Here is a 17,244-nt window from a genome sequence, read left to right as displayed (position 1 = left end):
ATGCAGTGCCTTAGACCGCTGTGTCAATGCATATTGTCCCCCTCCTCACTTCTGTTTAGACAGGAGCTCAGCTATAGGCCAGTGAGGTAGACGGTTCTGGGCCTATAAGGCAGTTGGAGGTTCTGGGCCTATGAGCTAGGCAGACAGTTGTCAGCTTATAGAGGCAGGCAGACAGGTCTGAGCCTATGAGGTATATACACATTTCTGGGCTCTGGCCCTGTGAGTCAAACAGTTCTGGACCTGTGTCGCAGACAGACAGTTATGGGACTCTAGGAAAATGGGTGTACTGGGCAGACAGCTGGGTGGCACTGAGGGAGGTAGGAAGCTCTGGGCCTATGAAGCAGCCAGTCCTGTGCCTGCTGTGCAGGGTCATGGCTGGCAGGTAAACAAAGTTGGTCCTCAGAGATCCTCCGTGCATGTGACCTGCTCTGTGATGCATGAGTCACACAGCCTCACCACAGTTATCCACAGCCTTACCCACCCCGGGACATCATTAACCTACATCTGGGGAGAGATAGAAGGAGGGTGGGAGGGGAGGGGAGGGAAGGAGAGAATAAGGCAATAAGTCAAGGAAGGAGGGAGAGAGATACTCTCTTTGAAATAAAGGGTTCTAAAATAGTTATTCGGCTGTCCCCATAAGATAAACCTTTGAAGAACCCTTTTTAGTTCCAGTTAGCACCCTTTTAAGTTCTAGATAGCACCTTTCTTTGTGTAGAGAGGCAAGACAAGAAAGACAGGGAAGGAGGCAGGGATATAGGCAGGCAAGCTCCCAAACTAATATTGCAAACTAGACACTTCCTCCTGTGTGGTCAACAGCCTGGGGATGAGGTTACTCATAAACAGCAATTCAGGCTGCAACCTTTCATAAGGGAGCATTTTTAAGGCACCCTTTGATACAAGCCCCTTATAAGCAGGCCCTGTATACCTTATGCATCTGCAATCACTCATTATTACCTATTCTCCTCCAGCCACTAAATTATTCCACTGAGTAGTGCTGAACCTTTGACATGTGGGTTGCGTCCCAAACGTAGAGCTGTGTCCCTCAAAAGTAGAGCCGGTCAAAAGTAGTGTGTGAAATAGGGAATAAGGTGCCATTTGAATTGGTTTGTTGCTGCTACCAGGGAGAACGATCACTATTCTGTTCAGGTCTTGGTTCACTGGTGCAGAATCAAACAGATGTGGCACGATATGAAGAGCTGATGAAGAGGAGAGGATGTAAGGTTTGAGGTGTCGGTATACCCTCTGATGCCTCTGTTCTGATCTGTGTGTGTGCAACTAGATTAGTTTGTAGTTGCAAAACACTTTCATATTGCCAGCAAGCTGAGTGAATACAAAATTCACAGGGTGCATACCGTATCCGTAGATACAGGAAAAGGAAACACAAAGGAAAATGTCAACAAGTCTTATTTTTGCATAGTACATCATAAGGGATGAATGTATGATGATGCTGATGCGGCGTGGGAGGGATGATATCAGCCACGTCTCTGTTCCACTCAGAGGTCAGAGGTCAAAGGTCTGTAATTGACATAGAGGCAAGCATGGAGGATTAATTAGTACTGTTATTCTCAGCCTCATTTTAAGTGTCTAAACAACCATTTAACACACACTCTTATCATTCAAGTAATGACATGGGCTTCCTATGCACACGTTAATAAGCTTGTCAAGTTGAAAGAATTGAGAAAATAACCCAGAGTAGTTTATACAGTTTGTTAGAAAGTGTGAATGTGTTAACCTTTGAGGTTCTAGTTTAGCTCCAGTTGCTATAGTTAGAGAATGGAGACAACCATAGTAATCCATTAATATGCCCGGGAGAGCGAGAGGGATGTGGAGAGTTCATTGTCTATGTAATGGAGTGTGTACAATTAGTACTATGAAATTATTAAGGGGCACCAGTCATTTCTCTGACAAAATTAGTTTTCTTAGAAGGCCTGACTTCTGAAGGTATGAATTCTTTGAGAATCAATTGGAGTTCTTTCCCAGAACTTCCAGTTATTCACAGAATGATGTGTAAACTTAGCAGCTGTAGCAAAATGACATGCTCACATATGGTTAGCCGTGTTCCAAGCTTTAAGTTACAATATGATATAATATTTAACTGTGTCACGACTTCCGCCGAAGTCGGCTCCTCTCCTTGTTTGGGCGGCGTTCGGCGGTCGACGTCACCAGCTATCTAGCCATCGCCACTCCATTTTTCATGTATCCATTTGTTTTGTCTTGTTCCCTGCACACCTGGTTTTCATTCCCCAATCAATCCATATGTATTTATTCCTCTGTTCCCCATCATGTCTTTGTGTAAGATTGTTTGTGTTAGGTGTATTTTGGAAATGTGGATATTGTTACGCAAATTACTTTTTGTCTATGTTCCGTGTTTGGGCACATTTTATGTTACTTTGTGCTGTCATTTTGGACCGGAATAAAAAGTGTGCCTGTTCACTACACTCTGCTCTCCTGCACCTGACTTCGCCTCCAATACACACTCCAAACGAACTGTCAATTTCCATGGAAATTAATTCATAGTAGTTTCAAGTTTTCTTAGTCGTGTGTACAGGATACACATGCAAACACCATCCAAAGAAATTCTTACTTGCAGGTTCCTTCTTGACAATGCAACAACAATAAGAAATAAGAAAACATAAGAATATGAAGTAAAAGGTTCGTTAGAATATAATAAATATTTTAGCTTAAGTATAATACAGGAAGGCACAATTTACAATACAATATTTCCACGTGTTTTATGAGGGCAGGTATTTAAATGGTGAAGTATTTAGCAATAATATATAAGAGTCTGGTTGCAGCAGCTGTGATGTGTGTGAAGCATGAATGTGTATGTGTGTGTGTTTGTGTGTGTGTGGATGAGTGTCTCTGTGTGAGTGTGTGTGTGCTAAGGTGTGGAGAATCAGTGCGGGTGGTCAGTTCAGTTCAAGTATTCAGCAGTCTGATGGCTTGTAGATACCAACATGCTCAGAGACAGTTGCTATCAGACATCATGCTCCGATACGTCTTCCCAATGGTAAAGGAGTGAACAGCTCGCGGCTGGGGTGTGCACCAGGCCGTGATGCAACTAGTCAGGACGCTCTCAGTGGTGCAGCTCCAGCCCTTTGGTTACCCTAAGCAACATTTGGTTGGGGGGTCCCCACACCAAACAAGCATTTCTTTTTTTGTTGCCCCCCTCTTGACAGCGGAGAGAAAAATGTACGTTTTAAAGCAAGTTTTGCCATGGGGCAGATATTTTTTTTGCAATTTTATAACACATTTCATGCAATTCTACAAATGCATTTTTTCAGTGTTAAAGCAAGTTTTCTGCAGTTCTACACACTTTTCGTTGGGGCAAAGAAAACATTTAGTAATTTTATAATAATGCAATTCTACTCCATTTGCTATTTTTTGTCCCAATTTTGTGATATCCAATTGGCAGTTGCTATCTTGTCTCATCGCTGCCCTAGCGAGCTCCCGGTCATGGCCGGCTGTGACACGGGCTGTCCCACACTTCAGCTCCCTTCAACCCATCCCATCTATCTCTGAACACCATCCAGCCTTGATTTCAATTTGCCATATATCTATTCTCATAGTTTCTACATATTGTAAATTAAAGGTACATTTTTTGCTAAGAGTATTATTATATTATTGATCGATTGACTATGACTTTTCAGATCACCCAGCAGTGCTAGTTGCAGAGTTAACTTCAGGTAAATTTTGCAATTCTTCAGTCATTCCTGAACCTGCAACCAAAAACAAGCTACATATGAACAGTACCAAAACAAATTATCGAATGCTTCTGTCTCTTCGCAGCAAAATCTGCAGAGCTGGGATCATTGTATCCCTCATATATACAGTAAACTTCTGACCCACTGGAATTGTGATACAGTGAATTATAAGTGAAATAATCTATCTGTAAACAGTTGCTTTAAAAATTACTTGCGTCATGCACAAAGTAGATGTCCTAACCGACTTGCCAAAACTATAGTTTGTGGAGTGGTTGAAAAACAAGTTTTATGACTCCAACCTAAGTGTATGTAAACTTCCGATTTCAACTGTATTACACTTGATATTCCTTGAATAAGTTCCTGCAGTTCTTTTTTCCTCAAACTTTTTCAAACTTATGTCTCCAACTCAATCATCAAGTTTGCAGACGACACAACAGTAGTAGGCCTGATTACCAACAATGATGAGACATTCTACAGGGAAGAGGTGAGGGCCCTGGGAGAGTAGTGCCAGGAAAATAACCTCTCACTCAACGTCATCAAAATATAGGAGCTGATCGTGGACTTCAGGAAACAGCAGAGGGAGCACGCCCCTGCCCATTGATGGGGCCGCAGTGGAGAAGGTGGAAAACTTCAAGTTCCTTGGCTACACATCATTTACGATCTGAAATGGTCCACCCACACAGATAGTGTGATGAAGAAGGCGCAACAGAGCCTCTTCAACCTCAGCAGGCTGAAGAAATATGGCTTGTCCCCTAAAACCCTCACAAACCTTTACAGATGCACAATTGAGAGCATCCTGTTGGGCTATATCACTGCCTGGCTCTCCAGAGGGTGGTGCGGTCTGCCCAACTCATCACCGGGGGCAAACTACCTGCCCTCCAAGACACCTACAGCACCCGATGTCACAGGAAGGCCAAAAAGATAATCAAGGACATCAACCAACCGAGCCATGGCCTGTTCACCCCACTATCATCCAGAAGGCGAGGTCAGTACTTGTGCATCAAAGCTGGTACTGAGACACTGAAAAGCAGCTTCTATCTTAAGGCTATCATACTGTTCAAAAGCGATCACTAGTCGGCTTCCACCCGGTTATGCAACCCTGCACCTTAGAGGCTGCTGCCCTTCTAATATAGACTTAGAATCACTGGCCATTTTAATAATGGAACATTAGTCACTTTAATAATGTTTACATACTGCTTTACTCCTCTCATATGCATATACTGCATTCTAAACTACTGTTTAAGTCAATGCCACTCCGACATTGCTCAATCTAAAATGAATGTATTCCTTAATTCCATTATTTTACTTACAGATGTGTGTATTGTTGTGAATCGTTTTAGATACTACTGCACTGTTGGAGCTAGGAACACAAGCATTTCACTACACCCGCAATAACATCTGCTAATATGTGTATGTGACCAATACAATTTGATTGGATTTTTATTCTGTGCTTCTATGCTACAGTTTTTATTGCTATCTCCAGTATCTGCTATCTACTGTTAGTTCCTCTATTTCCTTTGCTAATATGAACTATTTTGACCTAAAGTTGATTTTGTTTTAAAGATGAGTATTGAACTGCATGGCATCTAAAGGCACATTTTAAAGTGTCGCATACAATAATGGGATCTGCTGTACCTATGTTATGTTGGGAAAAAGTCAGTTATAAATTCTTCTATCCTGGTTAAAAACAAGTTGTTATCCAATAGGCTTTGATAAAAATATGTGTGTGGATGTGACAGCTTTTCCAGTTCACCTGGGAGCTTGGCCATCATGGCAAAACAGTCTGCTGTGTGTGTGTGTGTGTATATGTGTGTGTGCGCAAATGATAAGGGGGTTGTGTGAACATGCTGTACACTACATATGTCCACTCTGCTCGTCCATCACCTAGGGCCACTTGCTCCTCCTCTCTCTCTCCCCATGACGTTAATTGTTTGACAAGCCTGACTGACTGCTTGTCTCGGTATCTTTCTCTCCCTCTGTCATTTTAGTCTTCTCGCTCTCCCTCTGTCACTCTACTGTAGTCTTCTACAGTTTGTGATGATCTCTCTCTTTCTGTTTCTCTGCCTTTGTCACTCCACCCCCCACCCCACTCTCTCTCTCTCGCTCTATCTGCCTGACTGTGCCTATTTCTTCTTCTTCTTCTTCTTCTTCTTCTTCTTCTTCTTCTTCTTCTCTATCTCACTCTTTCCCTTTGGCCAACTCTTGCTGTTCTAACCCAGGGGCCAGCAGGGTGCTAAAAAGGCATGAGCAGGACCTTGGTCATTTCCAGAGGGCTAAAGGCAAAGATGAGTCAGCACCATGGACAGCTCTACAGGCATCAACTGGGGCTGGTGATTCAACACCAATATTACCCAGTCCAGGTGATGCAACCAATTGGCACCTGGAATTGGTCCCACCTGTCCCTCGTTACCTCAAATGAGTATAAGCAGAGGTGCAGTCACTCGGGCGGTATGGCAGACAGGCAGATGGTATGCCTAGTCCTTAGAAGAACCGGAGTGAGTATGAGAAGCACCTCGATACACCGACAAAGAAGATACTAGGCAATGTTTGACTCACCTGTCTCTCTCTCTTCCTGTTCTTTGCCCCAAAGGAAGAGGACCTATTAACGGGAAGCACGCCACACGGCTCAAGTTGAGAGCAAGGATGGAAACCCCGGACTCATCGCTCTCTCTCTCTTTTATGTTTTTTTCATTAACACAGGCGGTCCGAGGAGCCGCCACACCGGGCACGGGGACCTACCAGTTACCTGATAGGCCTTTCTGTTGTATTTCTCCCCCCCACCCCCCCCCCAACCTTTTATTAAAGAACTACTTTGTTTTGAGCACCACAAATTGGTTTCCCACTGGACTATTTTATTGTGAGTTTAACCTCTGACTCTACACATTGCATCCGAGAAGGGTGTGCTTGAAAGGATGCCTATAACTCTACAATGTCGGGTTGTATTAAATTATTTTCCACACAGTTTGTGCCTGTATTTAGTTTTCATACTAGTGAGGGCAAAGATCATGAGTGTCTTAACAGCTTAATTTGCCAAGGAAGGATACTCTTAGTGCAGCCCAATCCAGAAATCTAGCAGTGGCTTCTGATTAAATTGAATTTTGATGAGGCTCTCTTGTTCAGATATTGGTAAGTGGACTGGAGGCAGAGCTTGAAAGGGATACCGAATCCAGTTGTTTTTCATCTGTTTCGGGGAAGTACCTGCGCGATTGTGCACCCAACTCAGATGCTTCGCTATATCACATTTGACATCCATAAGCTTGAGTTCACACAAATCAAACCATGATGGAAAGACCTGTGTGTTGTCCTTGTTAATGCAGACAGAGAAGAGCTCCAACTTCTTAATCATAGCCTCAATTTTGTCCCGCACATTGAATATAGTTGCGGAGAGTCAGATCATTTAGGTGAGAAAAAACATCACCCAGATAGGCCAGTCATGTGAGAAACTTCCCTTGGCAGCAAGAGCCTCTCTGTGGATGCTGCAGTGTACCTAAGTGGCGTCGGAAGCAACTGCTTGCACACGTGTTACCACTCCACTATGTCTCCCTGTCATGGCTTTTGCGCCATCAGTACAGATACCAACACATCTGGACCAGCAAAGTCCATTTGACGTCGCAAAGCTGTCCGGTACTTAAAATATATGCTCTCCTGATGTCCTCGTTTCCAGTGGTTTGCAGAAGAGGATGTCTTCCTTAATTGACCCCCCCCATAAACATAACGGACATTTTCCAGGAGCTGTGCCACGTCTGTTGACTCATCCAGCTGTAACGCATAGAATTCACTGGCTTGTATGTGAAGCAGTAATTGTTTCAAAACATATCCTGCCATGTCACTGATGCGTCGTGAAACAGTGTTGTTTGATGAAGTCATTGTCTGTATAGTTTTTTTGGGCCTTTTCCTCCAACATAGTCCCAGCCATATCCGAGGCAGCAGGAATAAGTAAGTTCTCCACAATAGTGTGGGGCTTGCCTGTCCTAGCCACTCGGTAGCTCACCATATAATATTCTTCTTGCCCCTTTCTTATTAATGGTATATGTTGCTTTTATACATGTTTTATAATTTTTTAAGCCACTCCCGTGGCTTATTTTTCATAATGTCATGTTTTGTTTCTAAATGTCTGCGCAAGACTGAAGGTTTCATCGGGTTGTGAGAGAGAACTTTTGCACATATAACACACTGTGGCTGAGGAAAGGCACTACTCCCAATATAAGTGAACCCCAAATCAATGTAGTTCTCATCATATTTGCTCCTCTTCGATGGTCCAACGTCCCTGTCTGTTGTTCCGTGCTTTCCCGAGTAAGGGGGCAGTAGCTCTTCGGCTGCATCAGATTCAGAACTGTCAGTGTCCATGCTAGCTGGGGTAACACCACATTTAGAATTACTGATGCTAGCATTGAATGTGCTCGTGGAAGCAGTAGAGGTGGTGTGTCTCTCTATGGATGCAGGCCTTTTTCTAACTAGGCAAGTCAGTTAAGAACAAATTCTAATTTTCAATGACAGCCTAGGAACAGTGGGTTATCTGCCTAGTTCAGGGGCAGAATTACAGATTTTTTTGTGGTTTTTGTGGTGTGTAAATTATTTTATAACTGCCAGGTCAAAAATGACCCTAAGACAATCTTTGTACCCTGGTGGTGTACAGCTTTCTTGGAAATATGAACAAAGGTGATGCGTCACTGTTCGGGTCACTCTAGGAAAAGTAATTCATTTTAAGTTGAAAAAATATAATTTTTGGGGTTTTCTCGGCTGTTAAACATAGTGGCGGGTCATTTTTTGACCCTTAGGACAACACAAGGGTTCAATTTATTCTACTGTATGTAGACCGCAGAAGCTCCTTTAGGCCCACAGCCAAACTGTCTCTTCCACTCCAGCTCCAGGATATTCTCTCTCGCTCAACTTTTTGGACAACATGGATCCCATTAGGTCTGCCGAAAACCAAACACTGCATTCCACAGTAAGAACCACATACCAACAGTCAAGCATGGTGGTGGTAGCGTGATGGTTTGGGGATGCTTTCCTGCTTCAGGACCTGAACGACTTGCCTTAATACTGGCATTCCCAAACTGGGGGAACGCCAAATAAAAATGTGATTCACATAAAAAATATATATAATAATAATAATAATTTTCACATTTTCAAACAATCCATTTATATTTTGCAACAGGGCTATACATTTGGTTGAGGTTTTTTTCTCGCCTGAGTAGCCTCGTTTCACTGCCAAAAAATACAATTAAACCATCTAGTGTTCAGCGAAATAACAGCACAAAGTCAAATACAGGTAGGCTAGTCAAATAATTAACATCCAATCACATTAACCGTTACTCTTTCACGGGAAATCCAATAACGATCCGTATATAGCGATCCGTAAATATGAAATGCCTTATGAAGGAATCATGTAGATCTACTTTTGCCTACATTAAAAAAGTGCAACAGTATCCAAAAGTATCAATTGAAAACAGGCGTACAAAACGGTATTGACATTCATTTAAAATACTACAAAGTAAAGCTACTATTATATTTCAATTGTTCTTGTGAGAACCTGTTTGATTAACCATATTGGGTGGTTAACTTTTTTTATATATATAAATATATTTGGGGCACAAAAAAAAGTCAGTATAGAAAACCATTGCCCATCATACATTACTATAGTAACTTTCAAAAGATTATTCCTCAATTTGCCCTACAAAAACGTATTTTCCTGTTAATGAAGTTGCACAAAAATGTGCATCTTTTCTTGCAAATCAAGTCTTTTCACACGTATTAAGCCACACAAAAACACAAAACACAAATACATATTTGCACAAATTGCCACCTCATTGTTATTGCATTGCTTCATCTGTGATTGAATTGCACTGTGGTGGACCTGAACATTTTGACTTTTTCATATGTCTAATTTGTTTCTATTTAATGATCACAGTGAGTTGGTTAAACTTAAACTTAAACTTATACTAATGCTTATGTCTTACTTATATTTACTTATACTTGAAGAGTTTCATTCGTAAACGCTACACATCCATTTTCAGAAATGTTAGCGGATTAGCTTTTCTTGTTTAAATAAATTATGAAAGAGATTGGTGTCTTTTTTTTACTATCTAATCATGGCATGGGGTTGTTCAATGACAGAAATGTAATAGTTTAACCTGTCACCTGATGGTTTAATTTCCAAGAGACTAATAAGCATGTTTTTTGCAAAAAGAACTGTACAAATGATACATTTGTGACATCAATATTTAAATGTAAAAAATGTATAATTCAATACAGTGTCGTTTCTTTGCTATGGATTAACTGATATATGACATGCTATTTTATCAAATCAATTCTCTGTAATTAATATTACCTGATTAAACTAACTAAATTAAATGTAATTAACTAAGAAGTCAGGGCACCACGTAAGAATGTTGATAGAGCTGTTGTCTTCCGAATAAACTCTTAAAGATCTGGTAATCTTTTACATCAAAAGCAGTCAATTATCAATCGTTACCTTGTTCAGTCTCATCTGAACGTTGTAAAAATCTTCACAAACCCTGGCTAACAAGTTGAAACAGCAATACAACATTTGGTTTAATTATTTATTTACTAAATACCTAAATAATCACACAGAATTACATATACACTGGATGGATCATACATTGATTACTAATTATGTCATAAAAGAAAATCGTCCCTAGCGGACAGAACCGATATAACAGCTGGTTATACAAAGAAAGGGGGTTGGGTTTGAATGAAAGCACAGGAAGACTGAGGAACAAAAGGATTGGGTCTCTATCGACCTTATGAAGCTATGCTATCGTAAATACATAATCTTATGCATTCTAAAAAACCGCCCATTTGGAAAAGGAAAATTAAAGAAATATTTACTCTGAACTGCGCTTCGATAGATTGGTCGAAGCTGGAAGGCTGGGTTGCCCAGCAGAGCTCTCCCTTGTCCTTTGACAAAGAGTTCAAAGTTCATATAAAGTTGCCATACTATAATATCATGCTGTATTCTGGCTGGTATAGTCACATTCATCCTTCCAGCGTGGTAATCGTGACCTCCACGTTGCCATGGCACCACAGTGGTTGGACAGAGGCTGTTTAGGCTGTCTGTACCCCTCCCAGTTACTCCACTGCACTGGCATCCCATTGGTCCAGAGCCAAAACCCAAAGAGACAGCTCTGCCTTAGACCCACCAACACAGGACCAGGTACAAGTTTCACACTACGACTCAGTTTCTGCTCAACAATCTTGTGGTCAGCCTCAGACTCCAACCTAAGCAGTCCGTGGTAGTTCTTATTGCAGTAGTCCAGAGCTTGCTCCCAGGTCTTTGTTTCATTGATTAGGTGGAATGATTCTGAAAGAAACGGACACACAGAGTTGATATTGTTGAAAAATCAGAATAGCTGTTAATAATAATAATTAAGATGGCCAATTTATAAATCTCTGTCTAACAATTCCAAAAATAATGAGAGCATTTTCAGGGATTATCGTCATGGCTGAGTAAATCCCACCTCAAGGTGATACTAAAAATACATTCAAAGATCTTCATTGGACCCTGAACAAATTCCGTTAACAAAAATAATTTGAGGCCCGTGCTCCCACATTATTGCCAACACATTCAAGGTTTAACCACTGCTAATCAAATTAAATCAAATTGTATTGGTCACATACACATATTTAGCAGAAGTTTTGCTGGTGTTTGGTGAAATGCTTGTGTTCCTAGATCCAACAGTGCAGTAGTATCTAACAATTCACAACAATACAAACAAATCCCAAACTAAAAGAATGGAATTAAGAAATATATAAATATTCAGACAAACAATGTCTGAGTGGCATTGACTTAAACAGTAGTTTAAAATACAGAATATACTGTACATATTACATGAGTAAAGCAGTATGTAAAAAATATTTAAACAATGTTAAAATGCCTAGTGTTCCGTTATTAAAGTGGAAAGTGATTCAAAGCCTATGATCTGTATATAGGGCAGCAGCCTCTAAGGTGCAGGGTTGCGTATCCGGATGGAAGCCGGCTAGTGATCGCTTTTTAACAGTATGATAGCCTTAAGATAGAAGCTGTTTTTCAGTCTCTCAGTACCAGCTTTGATGCACCTGTACTGACCTACTTCTGTACCTGTACTGACCTCGCTCCTTGACTTTTTCCAAATGTTGATACGTTTCAGCCTTATTCTAAAATGGATTTAAAAATATTTTTTTTGCTAATTGATTAAAAATAGAAAACAGAAATACCATATTTACATAAGTATGAGGGTCTTAGGGGCCAAGCAAATATCTGAAGTTGAAGAGGTGCTGTGGTGCCTTCTTCACCACACTGTCTGTGTGGGTGGACAATTTCAGATTGTCAGTGATGTATACGCCGAGGACCTTGAAGCTTTTAACCTTCTCCACTGTGGTCTCGTCGATGCTTTCTCCTGAAGTCCACAATCAGCTCCTTCATTTTGTTAATGTTGAGGGAGAGGTTATTTTCCTGGCACCACTCTGCCAGGGCCCTTACCTCCCCAAAGTAGGCTATATCGTCATTGTTGGTAATCAGGCCAAGAAGAGTTGTGTCATCTGCAAACTTGATGATTGAGTTGGAGGCATGCGTGGCCACACATTCATGGATGAACAGGGAGTATAGGAGGGGGCTGAGCATGCACCCTTGTGGGGCCCCTGTGTTGAGGACCAGCGTAGCGGAGGTGTTGTTCCTGCTTTCACCACCTGGAGGCGGCCCGTCAGGAAGTCCAGGACCCAGTTGCACAGCCCGGGGTTCAGACCCAGGGCCCGAGCTTAATAATGAGCTTGGAGAGAACTATGGTGTTGAAGGCTAAGCAGCATTGTTACATACAGTGCCTTCGGAAAGTGATCAGGCCCCTTGACTTTTTCCACATTTTGTTATGTTACAGGCTTATTTTAACATGGATTTATTTTTTTATCCTCGGCAATCTACACACAATACCTCATAATTACAAAGTGAAAACATTTTAGCAAATGTAATATTATTATTTTTTTAAATACCTTATTTACATAAGTATTCAGACCCTTTGCTATAATACTGGAAATTGAGCTCAACAGGTGCATCCTGTTTCCACTGATAATCCTTGAGATGTTTCTACAACTTGATTGGAGTCCACCTGAAAGGAACACACCTGTCTATATAAAGTCCCACAGTTGACGGTTCATGTCAGAGCAAAACCAAAGACATGAGGTTGAAGGAATTGTCCGCAGAGTTCCGAGACAGGATTGTGTCGAGTCACAGATCTGGAGAAGGGTACCAAAAAATGTCTGCAGAATTGAAGGGCCCCAAGAACACATTGGCCTCCATAATTCTTAAATGGAAGAAATTTAGAACCACCAAGACAGGCTTCCACCAGTCTAATGTCCATTGCTCGTGTTTCTTGGCCCAAGCAAGTCTCTTCTTATAATTGGTGTCCTTTAGTGGTTTCTTTGCAGCAATTCGACCATGAAGGCCTGATTCATGTTGAGAGATGTCTGTTACTTGAAATCTGTGAAGCATTTAACTGGGCTGCAATTTCTGAGGCTGGTAACTCTAATGAACTTATCCTCTTTAGCAGAGGTAACTCTGGGTCTTCCTTTTCTGTGGCGGTCCTCATGAGAGCCAGTTTCATCATAGCGCTTGATGGTTTTTGCGACAGCACTTGAAGAAACTTTCAAAGATCTTGGAATGTTCCTTTTTTACTGACCTTCATGCCTTAAAGTAATCATGGACTTTCAAAAAGACCTCATGAAGCTGGTTGAGAGAAGGCCAAGAATGTGCAAAGCTGTCATCAAGGCAAAGGCAAACAATGTAGGCAAACAATGTAGAAAATAGTAAAAATAAAGAAAAACACAATGAGTAGGTGTGTCCAAACTTTTGACTGGTACTGTATGTTCCGGGTCACCTCTGAGGATAACATTGATGAATACACCAACTCTGTCATTGGATTCATCAAAAAATGCATAGATGATGTGATTCCCATAGTTGTTCAAAACTGACTTTAATCAATAAACGTGGATTGATGGCAGCCTTGTCAGGAAACTGAATGAGAGAGATGTTGCTTATAAAAATGGCAAGGTGACCGGGGAGAATAGAGTAGATAAACAGTAGAACTACGCAGATGAATCAAGATGGCGAAACACAAGTATAGGGACAAAGTGGAGGAGCAATTCAGCGTGTCGGACACGAAGCCTATGTCTCAGGGGCTCCTGAATATCACGGATTACAAAAAGAAAGCAAATGACGCAATCACCATTGCACTGCCCTTACCAATCTCGACAAAAGGAATGTATATGTGAGGATGCTGTTCATCAATTACAGCTCGGCCTTCAATGCCATAGTGCCCTCTAAGCACACCACAAAGCTCACGGCCTGGGGTCTGAACAACTGGGCTGCCCCCAGGTGGTGAAGGTAGGCAACATACCTCCACAACACTGATTCTCAACGCGGGGGCCCCACAAGGGTATGTCCTCAGTCCCCTCCTGTACTCCCTGTATACCCACGACTGCATGGCCTCACACAGTTCCAACTCTAGCATCAAGTTCGCTGATGATATGAAAGTAATAGGCCTGATTACCAACAATGATGAGACGGCCTACAGGCAGGAGGTTGACACTGATGGCATGGTGCCAGGTAACCAACCTCAACGTCAACAATGCGAAGGAGCTGATTGTGGACCCTCAGGAGGAACCAGGCTGTGTACGCCCCCAAACTCATCCCCCAACCTCAACAATGGGGCCGCCTTAGGTCAATAACTTTAAATTCCTCTGCGTACACATCTCCAAGGAGCTGAAATGCTAAAATCACATGGACACCTTGTTGAAGAATGCACAACAGGGACTCTTCAACCTCAGGATGCTGAATAAATGTGGCCTGTCCCAGAGGACCCTCACAGTGTCCTACAAGAGCACCATCGAGAGCATACTATAGCCTGGCACGGCAACTCCATCGCCGCGGATCGCAAGGTGCTATAGAGAGTGGTACGCTCAACCAAACGTACCATTGGGTGCACACTGCCTGCCCTCCAGGACACCAACAAAAGCCATTGCATGTTCTGCCCTCTTCCATCACGCTGACGCAGGCAGTACAGGAGCGTCATGGCAAAAACTGGAAGACTGGCCAAGAGCTTCCACCATGAGACCATCAGGCTACTGAATAGCCACCACTAGTCAGCTACCTGCTACCATTTTTCCACCACTAGTCAGCTACCTGCTCTCTCCCCCCCCGCCCCCCTGGACTTCCTATCCCCCCCGCTGGTCCACCTACGGACATTTTCTTCCCCCCACATCAACGGACATCTTACCCTGCCCCCACCCCACTGGACATTATCATGCTGAATAGCCACCACTAGTCAGCTACTCCAAAAAAGCAATGACCTACCTTTTTTTATAACACATGACGTTTTTCTCTTGAAAACATATCTCCCATGTTACATTAGGGTTGACTGCTACACAGTTTGTATTTGTGTAATTCGTAAGTGACCATGCAGTGTCATTAACAGGGTCTCCATTAGACCACACCAGACTGGGCTGTGTGCGATGCATTATGTCATTAACTGTATCAGCTGCTCATAATCCTCCTGGTTGTGCACAGTGACTAGATCAGAATAGTTATTCTGGCAGGTTGTCTGTGCTTCTGTCAAATTGACCTTCGTTTCACTGAGGGTGAACTGTCTGAGGCAGCTGAGTCTGACTGTGCAGAAGCCACCTGAAGACAGAAACAATTTGATGAAGTTCAACGTTAGCATGCACATGACCAACAAAAGAAGCAAACATTATAAGAGGTATATTTCATGGTTTATGATGTTATACATGTCGCTATGAAATATGTTGTTGTTGATGGGGTTAACTAGATTTTTGTTCACTGTGAACAATCAGTGACAACAATGTATCGTTCCTGTGTTAGAGTAGGCTGAGCCAATCCTTACCGGCACAGAGTAGGAGTAGCAGAGGTGTCATGTCCATGGTGACAGCACGGTCGGAAGAGACAGAGGAAAGATGGGTTGGTGTCCTGTATGAGGATATGTGTCAAATGTATGAGTTTGCATCCCTGACACTTTGACCGTTAATATTTTCAATCAAGAGCAGAACACTGCAACACTTTGAAAGTTCCAAATTCCAATTCCAAAAATTCTCCATCTCAACATCAATATAAAAATGATATTATGAAATCAAATTCCCAACCTAGATGTAGCTATGTACTATAATGTACTATAACGTTGTCCTTTGTGTTATATTTATTAACCTCACAAACTAGACAAATTTACGTTATGTTTATTTTACCTGCTGTAGTGTGTGTAGATATGACTGGATTTGGTCTGTGTAGTATGATGGGGTCTGATCCTCCAGACTGAAGCAGTGTAGTAGGAACTCAGATATATATACACAGCTGAAATAGTATTCTAAGACTTGGTCTGCCTACATATATACATATTCATAATGCAAATCCTGGAAAGACTGATGATTGGCATGTTTACTTTACATTGCAAAACATCGGGACTATTTTAGGCAAAACAGTACGGTAACCACAAATGGCTCACAGCCTATACATTATCCATCCCCCTCACCTCTCAATGACAGAAGGATAGTATTGTTCTTCTGTTGAATTGTATCTCCCGACCCCTCCTGTCTCAGCCTCCAGTATTTATGCTGCAATAGTTTTTATGTTCGGGGGCTAGGGTCAGTCTGTTATGTCTGGAGTATTTCTCGTGTCTTATCCGGTGTCCTGTGTGAATTTAAGTATGCTCCCTCTAATTCTCTCTCTCACCCTCTCCCTCCCCTCCCCTCCCAGAGGACCTGAGCCCTGGGACCATGCCTCAGGACTGCCAGGCCTGATGACTCCTTGCTGTCCCCAGTCCACCTGGTCGTGCTGCTGCTCCAGATTCAACTGTTCTGCCTTAGGCTATGGAACCCTGACCTGTTCACCGGACGTGCTACCTTGCCCCGGACCTGCTGTTTTCAACTCTCTCTACCGCACCTGCTGTCTCTAACTCTGAATGCTCGGATATGAAAAGCCAACTGACATTTAATCCTGAGGTGCTGACCTGTTGCACCCTCTACAACCACTGTGATTATTATTTTTTGACCCTGCTGGTCATCTACGAACGTTTGAACATCTTAGCCATGTACTGTTATAATCTCAACCCGGCACAGCCAGAAGAGGACTGACCACCCCTCAGAGCCTAGTTCCTCTCTTGGTTTCTTCCTAGATTCTGACTTTCTAGGGAGTTTTTCCTAGCCACCTCACTTCTACATCTGCATTGCTTGCTGTTTGGCGTTTTAGGCTGGGTTTCTGTACAGCACTTTGTGACATCTGCTGATGTAAAAAGGTCTTTAGAAATACATTTGATGGATTTTTTTATTTATTTATTTTTTATTTCACCTTTATTTAACCAGGTAGGCTAGTTGAGAACAAGTTCTCATTTGCAACTGCGACCTGGCCAAGATAAAGCGCAGCAATTTCGACACATACAACAACACAGAGTTACACATGGGATAAACAAAACACACAGTCAATAATACAGTAGAACAAAAGAAAACAAAAAGTCTATATACAGTGAGTGCAAATGAGGTAAGT

The 17,244-nt window shown here is 42.2% G+C and overlaps 1 long non-coding RNA gene across 1 annotated transcript; it reads right to left on the bottom strand.

The window, feature by feature from the left end:
- Positions 1–10,323: 10,323 nt before the first annotated feature.
- Positions 10,324–16,052, bottom strand: LOC118942782. Its single transcript, XR_005038433.1, has 3 exons — positions 15,951–16,052; positions 15,596–15,678; positions 10,324–11,028 (listed from the first exon to the last, which is right to left on the bottom strand). It is a non-coding gene; the product is annotated as an uncharacterized LOC118942782 (long non-coding RNA).
- Positions 16,053–17,244: the final 1,192 nt, after the last annotated feature.

Source organism: Oncorhynchus mykiss, chromosome 21, assembly GCF_013265735.2.
Source record: "Oncorhynchus mykiss isolate Arlee chromosome 21, USDA_OmykA_1.1, whole genome shotgun sequence".
NCBI classification, from domain to species: Eukaryota; Metazoa; Chordata; class Actinopteri; order Salmoniformes; family Salmonidae; genus Oncorhynchus; species Oncorhynchus mykiss.
Note: the sequence above shows the minus strand (reverse complement) of the source record. Positions and strands in the feature narration are given on the sequence as shown.